General features: G+C 39.1%; 1 protein-coding gene across 6 annotated transcripts in view; it reads left to right on the top strand.

Annotated features, from left to right (window-relative positions):
* The window catches only part of BMPR1B (bone morphogenetic protein receptor type 1B), a 228,600-nt gene that overhangs the window by 114,479 nt on the left and 97,409 nt on the right, over positions 1-16,712 (top strand). For 2 of the 6 annotated variants that reach the window (XM_086888429.1, XM_086888427.1), the window contains exon 4: positions 16,284-16,421. The exons of 3 other annotated variants lie outside the window; for them this stretch is intronic. The gene's annotated coding sequence lies outside the window, so the exon portion shown is untranslated. Of the gene's footprint in view, positions 1-6,521; positions 6,750-16,283; positions 16,422-16,712 lie in introns of those variants that run through there. One more of the 6 variants, XM_086888435.1, reaches the window with a different exon arrangement.

Raw genomic sequence — 16,712 nt, 5'->3', positions numbered from 1 at the left:
GAGAGAAAAATCTTGGCTGAACCGAGGGCAATTTTATGTCAGGTTACTGTTACTTAAGCAACATTAAATAAAACCCCCGTGCCTCCATCTTCTCTGTGAATCGTAGCAGTCCTGCTTCACATTATGGCCAGGTGGAAGCTACAGATCTAAAACAAGACATTTTGAGAGTAAGTAATTGATTTAGTGTCACTTTTACCTCCAGAGTCCCAGCCAGCTCACTGCCTTTTGAGGATGCTTCATTGAGAGCCTGTGACTGAAGCATGGTGTTGCCTTTATGTAAAGATGTTGTGCATGTGGGGAGTTTGTCTACAATTACAGAGGAGTGTTGTGTAATTTCTTCATTTAGCAGCGTGTGTGAGAAGGTCAGTCAGCATCAGAAAAGAAATAAACACACTCTACTTCTACTACTGAGAATAGTGTGGGTCATTTAAAATACTGTCTCATAGCAATGGCTGGGTTGTGGCTTAGTGTGGCATCTGTTTCTTGGTGTATAGCTGGTTTTACTTGCATGGCAAGACTGCTGCCCTATGTGCACTGCTTTTAGCAGCAGAAAACAAGAAAAAAGTTTGACTCAATCTTCTGTCTTCTGTTGTATCAGCAATCAGAGTCTTTCTCTGAAGAGCAGGACAGTAGTTAATGGATGTTCTTATATACTTCAGTTTAAAAAATGAATAATTTTTTAAAAGGTGGGGAGTTGAGTGGGTTATTAGGTGAGAAAAATTCCCCTTCCTCCGTGAATTGGTCAAGGCGACATAGAACACGCACCCCTGCAGGATATTCCCTGATAACAGAGGGGAAATGGCTGTTTACAGTGAACTGTTATAACCAAAGTGAGAGATTCTTCCTCTCCTACCTTCATGCAGGCAGCTCCCTACAGCTTTTGAAAAATGAACCTTTTTCCATTACTCGCAGTATCTTTTTCAACAGCCTCCTCAATACATACAGGCTGCCGAGTTCATTAGTCTTCTTTGTTTGCGTATTCTAGGGTGTAATTTTAAAAGCCAGGTTACCTAAAAAGGGGATAATTCTTCTAAAACTCTCTCCTGGCAGCAACATGTGAAATCTGTACAATTCAACATTGATGTTTACTATGGTTAGTTCAGAGAAGATTAATGTGTTGCCTAAAGAACACAGCGTTTCCCTGAATGAAATTTATCAGTTGACAGCTCTGGAATTACTTCTTTAAGTTAAGAAAATATAGACTTTGGCACTGGTTGAAGATTTTTGGGGGTGAGTGGGAGGGTGGCTTGCAACTTCAGAGGGTGTTAGACGCGTACTGAATACGTGTTGAAAACAAAAGTCTGTTGAAATAACTTTAAGCTTGAGGCTCAGACTAACAAATAAAAGGAAATGCGAGACAGAGCTCACGTTAGATCCTTAGCTGTACTTGTTAACACCAGTGTTTTGCACGCATGAGGTGCATAACATAAGCACCTATCCACCTATTTAAGATTTAGCAAGTAAATGACAAGAAGAGTGGTGTTTTCCAGATAAGTAAAGCTGTCTATACACAAACCTGTAGAAAACCATGTCTGTATTTAAAGATGATGATGATTATTATCACTTAGTTCACATTTTGGTTAGACACTGTTACCACTAGCCACATTAAAAAAATACATCTGGAAATGTAACAGGGGAAACAGAAGTGTACATTAAATGGACAATTAACACTAATAAAACTAATCTGCTGAGAAATCCTCTCATTACAGAGCTATTCCAGGACATGGACATTGAAAAAAAATAAGATAAAAAGTCAACTGCCTTATAACTAGTGAATTTCATAGAGGACAGCACTGTCACATCTCTTCGAGGTTTATAAATAAATAATAAATGCAAGATGAAACCTCCTATTTTTTTCTTCTTCCTTACCCAGATTTATCTGTGCTTCTGTTTGAAGGTTGTATGGATGTTCTTTATCTAGTACCTTGCCCAAAATGCACCTAATAAGGAATAAGAGAAAGTAAAGTTATTGAAAAGTGGCTTAGCATAGTATGTTTGGACACAGCAGATTATAAGGCATCAGTATACATCCTCAGAGTTTCAGTGTTGTGACTGTACATCCCTAGATGATCACAGCCTGGACAGGTTTTACTATTACTGTATTTTACTACTACTGTCATTTTTGTGACTGTAGGCCTAGAATTGATGCCCCATTGTTGAACCTGCATGGTCCTTACAGAGCATAAACTGTTTTCCAGTAGCTGTGTGCACATCATTACTCTGGGTGAATGTTGGCAACAGGTAAAAAAAGTCTCTAATTTAAAACCAGGGACCATAAACTGCAAGTGTGAACAGTATTGCAGAGTAGCTATTGCAGCATGGTATCCATCTGACCTTACAGTGAGATAGGTTGTTGGCTTACCCATATAATTTGTACTTTGCAAATCTAAGGGACATTCAAGGAAAGATGTGGAAGAAGTGTCATGACTGTAGATATTGCTGCTCCAGGTAAGGGAATAGCCTCTGAGCTGAATTTGACCTTTTCATGAGGACCTTGATACAACCATGTGTGAGCTCTGTAGGTATTTTTTGTTCTTTGTGATGGAGTTTTCTTGACCCTTCCTAAGCCCCAGAGAGAGATGCTTTAATGGCATGTTAACCTACTGATCAGTGAACTCTCTGCTAATGGGTCACGCTGGAGGCAGAGATTTTCTCTCTGATTGCTGGGATTATCCATGGAAAGTCCAATTACCAGCTGGGGCTGGGGTGAGAAAAGTCACACGCTGCCTCTTTAGCGTTGTGTCTGCAGGAGTTGTTGTAAGAGCATTGGGTGTTGCAGGGGTAGTGTTGGGGCTTTTAGACTGCTGTGGACATGCCTGGCAGGGCTGTCAGCCGTACCTGCTAGGATGGCTGGAACTCCCAGGGTGAGTGATGCTGTAGCTGTCTTCCAGAGCTTTTAAAAGACAGAAGGGTAAGAAGGCTTCATGGCAAAGGACAGTAGGGTGAACACTTTCTATGATGGCCCTTCCCCCATTAGTAATTGGAGCAGGAGCACAGACATAAAAATACCTTAGTGGCTAAGGCTGTGTTTCCTTGCAACTGTGTTGTGTTTGGGGTTGGATGTGGCTTATCTTCGGTTTTTTGGATGTCAAAAGTCAGCCTGCCCCTTCTTAAGTCATTCTGGATTTTACAAGTCATTGTACAATTTCAGCTTTAGGAAATGCATTTCCAGGGATGGTATATAAAGCAGGATGCTTGCCTTCATGTCGTGTTGCCTTGCTGTTTATCTTGCTGTCATGGTCTGTTTGAGGTGTCCCCATCAGAACTCAGTAACCAGGTTGACACAGAAGCTGTGCTTTAATAGGGAAAATGAGATTATGGCATAGTAAAAAAAAAAAAAAAGGCACATATATATGTATGTGTAAAGGTAACTTTGTAAAAATAGGTGCGTGCATGCCCTGGTTGAAGCTAGTCCTTTGGAGTCCTTACACTGCAGAAATGACATAGGTAGTCCTTGGGGGGGTTGGTGATTCATCAGGGCAGGGAGAGGGCTGAGCATGATTTCTGACATTATTTCTAATGATTGTCTGCCAGTATGGGAACTTAGCTTGTAACACATCAGTTTTGAGGAAAATGTAATTCGTAAAGCTGTCTTAAATCTGGGAATGCTGTTATAGTCTGGACCAGAATCGCAAAGACCATTACATTAACAAGCCAATACCTGATGCAGAGAGCACATATGTGAGTTATGAAGAGTTCAAGTCTAATTTCATGAGTTTGTCTGGTTTGGGTCAGGGATGTGGGGCTTCATTTCCCAGGCTGTACCTGAGCACTTCAAGCCACTCCACCTGTGGCTATTTCTCTTTGTATGTATGCTGAGATGCTTTTTGAACTGAGGACTCAGACCTGGATCTCCCATATTGGAAGTGACACTTCTAATGCCTGAGCTATTGACTCATTCTGTGTTTTGTGATCTGTCTTAAGAAATACTAATTGCCATGTGAAAATTCTACAATTCAGAGTAGGGTATCGGGTATTCTTTCTTTCCCTCTGTGATTTTTGAGGAAATCCTTTTGAAATATCTTGGTTTCAAGAAATGGAAGAGTAAAACCTATGGTTGGGTTTGGGGTTTTTTTGTTTGTTTTCCTTGGATTTGTTTGGTTGGGGTTTTTTGTTTGTTTTTATAATATTCCTTTCCATTCAGACATCATCTGGGGTGAACTCTTTCCTAGTAATAAACATGGAAGTATTTTTTTTCCATCTTCAAGCTGGTATCCTCTGCACTGTTTTGTCCTTTTTCAAATATCTGTGCTCCCATGCAGAAATGGGAAAATTGGCATAAATTTACTTTTTATGCCAGTGTTGCCTCAGTTGTGATACTTTTCAGTGTCACAAGAGTGGGACCTTCCATTTCTTCATTACCATAGCTTGCTAATGATGACTTTGGGAGCTCTTCATGTTTTGTAATAAACTTGAGAGCAAATAAAAAAAAGTAAAAATATGCTTATACAACCAAGAAAACCATTTATGATTTGGGAGTTCAGTGCTCTTCCCTACTTTAAGAGAGCTCCTCTTTGGCTCCAATATCTCACACAAGTGATTTTGTGCTCTCTATTCCTTACCACCTTTAAATTTATGAATAGCCATGTTACTTTCCTAATCTGAAAAACCTTCCTAATCAGAACTTTTGGACCCTGCCTGCAGGTGCCCTGTACAGCAGTGTTACTGCTGTGAACTTTTAAAAACTGAGCTGGCACCGGAATTTAGTCCTTGGATGGGTAATGCATATTGGATTTTCCAGTTTGATTTGTGTTTGCAAATCACTACCAAGTGCTGCTTGGTATTGAATTTCACCTGTCACTGAGAAGAACTTGGTTAACCAAGTGGTTACATTGACAGTGTTCTGTATGGATACCACGAGAGTATTTAACATCCGAGGGGAACACTGCTTAGCCTGAGGGCAGCTGCACATTCAGTAGCACGTACATTTACAGAACACTGTATTTGTGGGCACCAAGTCTCTTGATCACTGACCTTTATCTTTTTCCCTGCACAGAGGAAGTCCACTCTTATTTGAGCAAGACTTAGTTGCTTAACCGGTGCTCATTTAGGCAAACCAAGAATGCAGAGAATTATGTGTGGTTGCTCATTAATACTGGTTTAGAAATAGCATTTGCAGTGTGAATGGTCCTTTCAAATTTAACTTAGTCTTTGACATGATATGAGAGTACTTAGAGCATAAGAAAACTCAAGTTTTCATGCCATTTAAAAATCTATTTTTTTGTGTGTTCTGCTGCTGCTTCAAATTTCTTTGAAGTTTTTATTATTTGTATGAAAAAAAATATAATGCCATTGCTAACACTTCTCTGTGATTCATAGTTAAAACTAGTGAATACTGGTTGTCCCAGACATGTTTTGAAATCTGATTTACTTTGAAATTCTCTCACTTTGGGAGTTACAAATGCACAAAACCTCCTTGACGATACTGAAAGAAGGATATGAGAAAAGATCTGGAGCTTTTTAATGTGCTTTTTAGTTATGATGCTGTTTTTCATGTTGGAAAATGGAGGCAGACTTTAACATGGATGACCTCAAGAAAATAATAGTACTTCAGTGGTCATGAAGAGGAAGGACAAGGTGACTACTGTGTTCTAAAGTGCAGATTGAAAGTTTTCAGCCTGTTTTTTCTGCATCAAACTGGCACTCAAGAATGCATTTCTTGCAGCAGAGAACAAAATACTCTGATTTTTTTTCATCCTTGTGGCTTACATTGATACTTGGCCCACAGGCTATATGTTTGAAATCTCTTACTTAGGTCAGAATACCCCTTACTTACACTTTGCACTATGTGCCAGGGCACTGAAGTGGGACCATGGTTTCTATAAAAATTGAAATAAGCCAGTGAATCATAGTTATTTACTGTATTTCATCCCACCTGAGAAAGCATAAGTATAAAGTGTGATTTTTAATTAACAAGCACATTGTCCCAGTGCTTTGACTTGGAAAATTACATATCAGTATCTAGAGAGATCAGCAGACCATTCATTTCTCCCTCCAAGCAATAAATAATATCCTTCAACTTCCCAGGAATGTTTTTCTGCTTACTTTTAGCAGCATAGGTACATAAGAAGTATTAATGATGAAGGTAAAATAAATGAAGAGTGATAATTGTATAAAACTATGCCATTTGCAAAGCAAAACAAAACCTCCAACCCTTTCCAACACTTGCATCTCCTTCATTTCATCACTACAATGGCCCATGATGACATCCACTAAGAGTTTTGCCTACTAACCTTGAAATGTATCTTTGTGTTTATTGTCAGGACCTTGCTGGCAAATTGAGCTTGACAATGAGATGGTGAAGGCAGGGGGAAGCAGGGTGACCTGGGACACACAGTTCTGCTAAAACCTTTCAAGGTCCGTAGAGTGCCTTTTCCTTTCCAACGAATCAAATTACCAACTGGGCTGCTCGTTCACTTAGCTAATCATTAATGTGGGACCCGTGAATTATGGAGCTTGTAACCCTTTCTCTTGCTAATTAATTTTTTTGTGTGCGCTGAAATACTCTTTCTCCGGGTGCTGTGAGAGCCTTCAGCAGGGGCAGGCACAGTGAACCTGGTCTGGGTTGTCCCAGAGCTGGGTTGCCCAGCTTGTGCCCGGAGCTCTCCTGCCGCCTGGGCTTGGAGGAAGCCAATTCTGCCGGCACCTGCCCGTGGCCAGCAATCCTGGGAGAGGTCTGTGGTGGGTGCACTTGGTGGCCAGCTCATTTCAGCCCTATCAGCTGCCCCAGGCTCCTGGTGCCTGCAGAGGTGAGTGTGCGAGGTGAGGTTCTAGGCTGTGTGCTTCACTTGGGATGGCTTTCACTCAGGAGTTATTACTTCTTCCTCCTTGTGCTGAAAAGTTCAGGTCTTAAAAGTCTGATGTACGTGTAGTGTTGTAGTTCTGGTTGCTTTAGCAGACCTGGTGCTTTCAGCTATCTTGTACCAGTAAGAGTGAGGCTAGCTTAAATTCCAGCTGAAGTTGGTCTCTGTTCCTTCTTCACACTGCTTGTCTCCTCCTCCACAAGTTGTGCACGAGGTCACTGTGGGTTTGAGAGTACCTTCTATGTGATGTTTTCACGGCATAACAGAATGAATTTGAAAGGGCTAGTCTTGCATGTATGGTATAAAATTTTTTGCTCTATTTTATACAAGTTAGAAAAAGAGATGTTTTTTATTTCCTTATGAAAGCACAGGCATTAAATGGCAGGCTCTGACTCCATTTCTGAAGCCACCGAGAGTAACTGTGTATCTTTCACAAGGAAAAGAGTTTTTCTGCAGCCCTTTTCAACATTTTGAGGGTAGGAAATCTCATACCTGCTTGATGTGACTGGAAAAGGATTCTATTTCAAGTGCAATCACTTCCCCAGTTTTTAACAAGTCCAGCTAGAATGGTGTGCAATAGAGGATTTGTTTATAAAGTGCATATATGGTCAGAAAATGACTCTGTACAAAGGCTGTCATTCTTCTTCAGAGATCCAGAAACTGTCTTCCAAAATACTTCTGCTTTCCATAGTGCAAAAATAAATGGTGATGACTTTCTACTTTAATTTGTTCTGCAGTGGTATGAGAAAATGAGCTGGATCTTACTCTGGTCTGTTGATTGTCAACAAAATTGTTAATTGCTTTCCAGTGTGAGGAAGAGAGCATGCAGCATGATTTCAGGTGTGGTTTGTAAAGCAGGGTGTTGGAAGAACATATTTTTGTTGTTTTGTTTGGTTTAAACTTGTGAATTAAGATAATGTACTTTTTAAGACAAATAGTGATTTTTCATTGCATCTCTTTAGTCAAACTGCTTCTCATCCCATACTTGCACTACCAGGTCTTATTTCTCTCATGGAGTTTTTTTAATCTTTCTAGCAGTTACCAGCAACATTACTTTTTCTACCCCCAGAGCCCATTACAATAAAGTAATATCTGACACTTAAATAGCAATTTGCAGCTGAGAAGATTTTGAAAGTCCCCATTAATGCATCTTTCCTCAGGCAAACAGCAACGTGCATGTTTTTAAGATGAAAGCTGGGAGTGTGCTAAGTAACTTACTCTAAGCATGCAAGGAATTGGTACCATTTAATCTCAGAGCAAGCGACTTGAGCATGTAATTAACTTTCAGAGCAAAGGATATGAATGATTTGAAATTAATTACAAAAAAGAAACATGAACTGTAGTGTTGTTACTCCACCTGCACTGAGTCAGTACTATATAAAACATGCCAGGGAGGAGGGACTGACTCTTGGTCCTGAGGCTGAGCTGCACATCTAGGAGATGTCTCAATAATGTAGCATTGAAATAAACAGTATTTGCCATGAGCCATCTGCCTGGCTCTCTTACTTGAATGAAGTAAAAATTAGTATCTCTTTTCAGTGCAGGTTTTCCATGAAATGCAGGGCATGATGTAAATGGCAGAGAGGTTTGCTTTTAGCAGAGAGTCCACTGAAGTCAACTGTAAAACCAACAGCAAGACAGCAAATCAAGGGATGAGTGGTCATGATGCAGTTCAGTGTGAAGAAGCCTCTGAAACCCATGGTTGATTTCCATGAGCAGTAATTTAATGGTTCAAAATGATGCAAGGCATATCATGTCTGGTTTTTTAACAGACTTTTTCTTACCCAAGGAAGTTACAAAGATGAATGGTTAAGAAAAAATGAACAATAAGCTCTGTTTTCTTTTAAAATGATGAATGAATTGAGAATGCAGTTTAAATCAGGCTTGACAGCAAATCATGATGTGGACATAATTTTAAGAAACTTCTCTAAATAGTCCTGATGATGATGGGTGTGCATAATGCAGTTCATTAATGACAAAAAGGGGAAAATTTTAGAATTAGGTAAATCTGTTAAACTGTGTTTGGTGTTTATCTACAACCTATTGTTAACCTGTATACCCAGCTAAAGAATACTGTATGCATAGTCATAGTATATTGAAAAAACTGAACATCTAAACATGAGACCTGATTTATGCCTTCTTCTAAGCTGAGGCATAGCCACAGTGCAAAAAATACAAATACTGGAGATCTTCTGCAAAGGGAAGGAAGAAAAATTGTAATGAGACAATTACAATTAAGTTAGTTAATCTAAATAATAATGAATTATTACTACATCAGTGAAAGTTAATGCTTATTAAAAATAAATACACTCAAGTACATGTTATGTGAAAATAAAATCTGGGTTATTCACTTACAACTCTATTTCTCTTTGTCAAGGGGAGATTCTACTCCATAGGAAAGGAGATATTATAGAAATCATATTGTTTGGGGGATTTCAGTGGCATCAGTCATGGAGGAGGATATTATTCCATATTAGTATGACTGGTAAAATTTGAGGCCCTGGTGGCTATCTTTAAAATATGGAGTTGCACGAGTCCTCAAAGATTTATGAGAAATATTTACATTTCAGTTGTTGGCAATATCATGCCTGCCTTATTTATTGGCCCTGTCATCTCCATGCATTTGGAAATACCACCTCTAATTGTTCTGAATAATTGCAGCAGCACCTGCTGGCAAGCCCAGGCCTGATGTACTGGAAGCTTTCCCGTTGTTGATGTCAGCCATCAAACCATTGGTGTCTTCAGCAGATGCTTTTCATTTCTTTTTCACACAGGATTTACTTGGATTTGTTCTCTTCCTCCATTAAAGGCCAGCCACCTCTTTCAGGCTGTTTACCATCAGAAACTATATTGACTGGGTTACTGGCACCAAACTCATGAGGATTTTACTTAGCCACAATGTTGAAGTGTTTTGTGTTTTATGAATTCACTTCTTCTCCCCTCTTCTTTTGTTTTTAAGAGGTTTCACATTTTATATTTTTGGCCTTCTAATTTAATCAAAAAAGTCCTCTATATTGTCTGCCTTTAGATTGTAGGTCAATCTGATGGTGTTAGCTGTTTCTTTTAGTCTTACTCTATTACCATCTTGAAACTTTTGCTTCTACATACTTTTAATACCTAGAGTGCTTTGTCCTTTACTTGTTTCCAGTCTGTATAATTTTACAAATTTCTATTGCTTCCTCACTGTTCCTTTCAGGTTGTTTTTTTTAAAATTTAATTTTATTCTGTGTGCTACAAAGACTCTACTTCTCATTGAAAAGCACAACAAAACCAAAAAAGATTAATAAAAAATTAAATATACCCAGATGAATGGCACTACAAAAAAAAAAAATGCTCCACCATCCCCCCCCCAAATAAACATTGCTCAAAATTTGTACTTTAAATCTTTCTGTTCTTTGGGTGATGTGTCATCTAAGTAGGAACAAATAATATCAGTTTCTTTTGACAAGATAGATCTGGATAAGCTAAAAAATTCACTTTACATGGGACTTCATAAAAGTTGAACTTCTTGCTTCACTGTTGTTTGGTAGGGCATCTGCACTGGTGTGTTGTTAACAAATTGGTATTTTGTCAGTGTACAACATGGATACAATCAGAGTGCTTCTAAAGGTTTCAAGCTGGACTGTGATATACAGCAGCAATGTCTTCCATCTCTATTTCCCTCCTTTGCCAAAAAATTACTCCCTCCTTCTAAAAAAAGTGCTAACAAGTAGACTTCAGCTATCACAAAATCCCTGAGGGGCCAAGCAAGCCCTACTGCTTTATCAAGCGCAGCAAGTAAAGTGGTGTGCATTTTCTCAGTCTTTCTGCAGTGAAGGAAGAGCACTCAAACCAGTGCACTGTCCTTCAGTCACAGGTTTTGCTGGACACCTTTATAAAATGCAAATCTACAAAGTCCTGTACAAGGGCTCTTAATTGCCTGTCGCTGTATCTTCTGCTGTCAACAGGGCTGCCAAAGTGTATTAACCTTACATACCCAATGCCAGAAAAGCTTCTTGCCTCTTTCACTTGGGCTGACTGTTACCATTTTGGGCCATATTGTAGATATTCTTTCTCTTAATGAAGAACCTCTTAAAGGTGTTTATTTTTCATCCAGGAGAGCTTTGTTCATGAGTTAGATGTGCTTTGTACATGTCTGTTTTTTGCATGTGATGTTACTCTTCTGTCTCGGAATAAATAGAGAGGTGGGTAGGTAAGCAAAGGTATTTCAGTGGCCCAAACAATATAACTAAATCTTAAATGCATATGCTCTTCCAGCTTTCATACTGGATAACAGGCTTCCTCCTACTCTGCTTACTAATCTTAATTGTCCTTATCTGACAGTTCTGTCCTGTGACTTTTGAAGCTGTGTGGCTGTTTGTTTCTTGACTCAAATTGAAAGTAAATTCCATCTTGCCACTTCTGTTATGGTCTCATCCCAATCAAGAGTTAAAATTCTCTGCACATGATGGCCTATACTGATATATTCCTTAATATGGTATAGTTTCAGTATCTACGCTACTTAATTGTATTAGCTGCAATTAAAGCTGTAAATCATACACTTCTCCCTCATTGCTCATTCCTCACTGGTAAGTCACCGAGATGTTTGCATTGATACAATTAACAGCTTACAGACATTCTTTCTTTTGGAAGGTTCCAGTTATAATCATCTCCAGGCTCCAATTTGTGCCGTACATGGCCATCTATATGGGTTTTTGTACCCATTCCAACCACCTGGATCCTATTACTCCCATTTGGTTCCCATTGCACTGACTTCTTGTCTGTATTATGGAATTCATTTTAATTTCTGAACATTTAATAAAAACGATCTTGTATGGTCTGTATGTGAAAAACAAAATAAAATTACCACCCCATGTTCTAAAAGTATAATTTAATTTCTGCATATTCTTGCTTACTGGTTGTAATAGCAGTCTGTAGGAAGACAATATTGAAGTATAAGAATGCCTCTTGACAGAGTTTCTCCACAGAGTGAAGAATGTTTTTAAGATGCCAGTTTTTAAAACCCCCATGACTATTTTTACAGGGTCGTAGAAAAATGCTAAGAGGGATCTCCCAGGGTCATCTGGCAGTATCCCAAGGCAGGATCCTTACATTCTTAGGCCACTCTAGAGAGACAGTTTTCTGACATTTCATTAAGTGGAAATTTTGTCAACTTTACTGGTGTCTCTAGACCACATGGTATTCAACAAGAATTTTCTGTTGTGTAGTGATGCCTGATGCTGAGGCTGTATTTGCTGTTCTTTTTCTCACTGGGAATTCTTTGGAATTTTATTTTCATTTTCAAAGCATACATATATGTTTTTGTATGTATATAGATGGATATAAAATATATTTGAGCATCTTTGATAGCTTAAGTGTTTGCATCATACTGCCCTTCAGAGATTAATGGCAGGTAGACAGGCACAGCTTATTACTTGTCAGCAAGGACAATGATGGTGCTATGCAAAAACATGTCAAGAGCCTTAGACCTTTCTACATGAATTTGTAAAGACAGAGGAGAATTTGGATGAGGGAGTGAAGGCCTTTTCATTTCTAATTAATTCACTTTTTTTACTGCATTTTAGTCCTACAGGTGAACAGAACCCACCTCCTGTGGCAAAGCAGGAGCTAAATGGCATCACTGACCAAGTTCCTCATTTCTCCTTTACTCCCCAGGCTAATGCCTTCTGCCCCAGCCTCACTGGCATTTTCTTTTCCTGATGCCAGAACCTACACATCAGATGCATTAAATAATCTGTGCATAGACCATCCAGTCCAAATTGGGGATTTTGTGTTGCAGTCATGGTTGTATTTTCCAGGTTCTTGTTCATTGATATGGGAAAATCTGCTCATGAATGGGCAATTACAGCACCCCAGCAGAAACAGGGTCAAACCCCTACTCCTTGCCAGCTGCCCTGCTATTCCAGGCAGAAATACCAAATGGCTCTATACCTACCTTAGAAGATTGTGGAGGGGATACATAGTGACTGAGTAACTCCAGTACTTTTTGCTGGATAAAAAAGCAGCTGAGAGCTAGAAAGGGGTTCATTTCCACAGTCACGCTGTCTAGAGGCAAGTCCTTAAGCTGTTGGCATGTATTTCTTTCTATTATGTGCCTGTTGGGGTCAAGAAAGCAGAGAAAATATATAGGTCTTTCCTTCCTTAAACTGAAAAGGCTTATATGTAGAAAGCTATGCCATAAATTCTAGAATTCTGTGAATTTTTAACTTGGTTGGAAGGTGAAAAGACAAAAGCACAGCTGAAAATGCTAGCTGATTAGTCTTGTGTATAAAATCCATTTAAGGGGCAATAGCAAAGTTCTGTATAAAAATTAATTAGAACATAGCAGAGTCAGTTGAGATCAAAGAGCGTACATTTATTGTGAAATATATGGTTGCTGGAGACAATTCATTTTTAATTTATTAGATTCCATAAATTGTTTTCTGATAGGTTAGGAACAGAGATCTATCAAGCTTATTCACATAATGCTGGCTCTGGCAACTAGCTAAGTGAATTATTGTCTTGAAGTATATGCTTACCCTTTAAGGGTCATAGACACAGCAATGAAACTACATAGAAGTAGTGCTAGTGTGTTTTTAGGATTACAGAAGCACTTCTAGCATAGCAGAACAAGTTGATACTACCAAAATAAAACCCCATGCATTTCCTGTAAGGAGTGACAGAGAAAGTAAGCGCTGCTTTCACCTTACTGGTGTGATGGCAGGTGTTTTCTCTGAGATGCATGTTTGAAAAGGTGGAACCTGAGGTGGCTACATCCAAGGTGCTTTCAGGTTCTTGAAATGTGGATATGAATTTGTGCTGGAATTGCTCTGCTCTGCTATCTTATACAGTGTCCTTCATTTTTTGCCAGGGACAGAACCAATCTATCCCATTCAGAGCTTGACCACCCTTTCACCCACCTGGTTTAAATTTGCCTTCAGATTGCTCACATGGGTAGAATTTGGCCTCATCCTGCTGCTCCAGCAGCTGCCCCTTGTAAAAGAGACCCACAAGGCCTTGGTTATCTCTTGCTTTGTATTGTTGTTTCATAAACTTCTGGAAAAATGTGTAAAAGTCAGTTTTTTTGCTTACCTTTTTTCCTTATTTATTTCTGCTTTCATCCACAATATGATACATGCTATGTTGAAATCAAGGACATTGCTGATTAATTTAAAATTAAAACTTCAGCATCTGTCTGACCAGCTTATAGGCACAGAGAATGTAGGAGTATGGGAATGAGGAAAGGAAGGTGAGCAGTATTCTCATGTTTGCAAACCCTTAACTGCACATTTCACTTGCTGTTCTTTCAGCATTACTTAACAAAACAGTTATGCTGAAAGAACAACAAAAAAAGAAAACAGTTACACGGAAAGAACAAACTTTTTAGTTTGACCTGTGCTCATTTTATCCCAGTGAAGGTTTGGATTCATAAAAATAATTACACTCTGTGGCTGTGGAAACCAATCTTATTTTTATATATTACATAAAAAAACAACCTTCACGTGTTTGGTTTTTTCCCCCTTTTTCTGCATCCTGCTGTAATTAATTTTCAAGTACAACTCTTTATGAATTTCTGAGGTTGTCTGATAAAGCAGAACAAGATATTTTAGATTCAGAAGAATCCTAAAACATCTGCTGTGTAAAGAGACCTGATGGCAGAAGGATGGAGAGTGCTTATATATTCTCAGAATTGCATTTTAGTATCCACTATAGGACAAATGCCAAACTCTTCAGGAAAGCAACAGGATATTTTCATTTTAATATTGTTTTGATAACTTGGGTCTTTTTTATGTTTTCAAAATATCTGCTGGCAATTTAAAAATAATATGCTAGTCCCCCTCTCTTTAATTTACAAAAGGAGTTGGTTTCCCAAAAATAAATTGTCTTTTGGGTACGTCCAGGTGTACACATCTAAATCCTGTGGAAGGTTGAACAGCATCAGACCATTATTTTCTGAAAAAACAAGCTATTGCAAATCAGCAGGCATGAAGCCAAGTTATAATAGGATAATTTATTATAATTTGATGTAGATGGTGGATAGAATGGATAGATTGTAATTGAAGCTAAGTGAATAATTCCAGTAAATAATTTATTCAATGAATTTATCCTGTTTTCCTGCTCAGAAATTGTTTTTACTCCCCCCATCTCCCTTCCCTCCTTACATTTTATAGCCCCTGGCATTTTCTTGTCCAACCAGAGGGGTGAGGGCTCTCTTTGTTTTATTGTGCTGGGCTGTGCTGGCCACTGTGGCGTTGTGGCAGTGCTGCCGTTTCACACCTCTGCTCACCCAGGTGAGCACGGCTGGAGCCCCACACGCGGGGGAAGGAAGTCTGGTGGGGCTCTGTGTGGGACATGCCCATCATGGCTACAAGGCTTCCAGAGATGTGGGCATTCCTTCAGGGCTTTGAGCTTCATGGATGGGTAGAACCTCCTCAGCAAAGACCCACTCGAGATAGATAACAAGGGGCTTTCTAGAGGATGACAAGCACATTTCACTTGGGCTGCAGACATCTTCGGTTTTTGTGTGTGTGTGCGTGCAGTGGGGGGGAGAGGTTTGGGTTTGGCTTGCCAGGGCTTCCAGAAGAGAGTAGAAATGTTTGTGCCATAAAAATTCCTTCCAAGAAAATGTCTCCAGTCCCAGGAATTTGTTTATTGAGTAGGAGCTGTACTCCCAAAGCCTCGTGTGGTTTTGCTTCTATTACTCGCATCCTGTATGGTTGATCAGACTGGCCAACGTGCTGTGCCCTTATCCTGTCTTGTTCTGCCCTTTCTTGTAGGGCTTTTTCTAGCTTTTAGAACTGTGTTTCTGGGCTTTTTCTCTCCTCAGCAACCCATCTATTCTTTGTCAGGAGTTTGGACAAAGAGTATTAGATGCATGCACATTCGATAGAATTATTTTTTCCTGGACCTCAAGGACCCAAGCTAAGTCTTCCACCTTTCGTTTAGCATTATATGCAGATTTTTGTAACATTTCATCTCCTTGCTTTGAGTAGTAAAAGAGTTTCATGTCACAAAGACTGATGTTCCTAATTGATATTTGACGTTGCACTAACTAAAATGAATTGAGCTATGGATATCTCAGAACTATTCTTATTCCAGATGGGTTGCAAACTTAAGTAGGCACCACTTCATCAGGACTATGATGATCACAAATTGCTTAGTGCTCAAGTAAATGAAGCACAGAGAGAGACACAATTTGGCAAAGAATATGAACTTGTGATGTTTGATTTTGGAGCTTTCGGCCATGAGCCTGGGATATAGAAATTAAATCTTTAATGTAGAAGAAGCTATGTATAGTGCTGAGCATGTCCAACTGTGGTTTAAGGATTGATTTACCAAGTTCATCCTCACAGTTACAGTTATCTGAAGATATTAACATTATCATTCCGTTCTATGTGTTATCTCTTTCCCTATCTTGTTTATATTTATCATGTTTTAACACAAAAATCCCCTAGACCACAGAATCTGCCCTTCCATGACCTGTCTCACTTTCTCCCATAGCTCTGAGACACCACCTGTACCTGTGGAAAAGGGCTTTAATCCTACACTGCATCCTCAGTGCAGGTTTGGAGTGATTTCGCACAAGATCGTCCACCTTCTCTGTGCTGCTGTTTGTTATTGCAAAGCATCAAGTAGCAGGTTTGATTTCTTAAAGAGATGCATTTTTCTTTTGACAAAAGTGGAACTGTTTGGTTTTGCATAGATAATCCATGTAGTCTTCAAAGTGAAACTCATCCTCTTCAAAACATTTGACTTGAATGTTAATTTGTAAAAGCAAATTATTTTAATGATAGAAATGTATGAACAATAGTTTAATCTGTTCAGCAGGCTGGTGTATTTTTTAATAGATTTCTATATTAATATTGGAGCAAAGACAGTAATTTCTGGTGCTTTTACAGCTGTGAAAACATGCCTATTGCAAAAAGAGAC

This window comes from Cyanistes caeruleus, chromosome 5, assembly GCF_971803275.1.
Source record: "Cyanistes caeruleus chromosome 5, bCyaCae1.hap1.1, whole genome shotgun sequence".
NCBI lineage: Eukaryota > Metazoa > Chordata > Aves > Passeriformes > Paridae > Cyanistes > Cyanistes caeruleus.
This window is presented reverse-complemented; position numbering and strand designations above follow the sequence as displayed.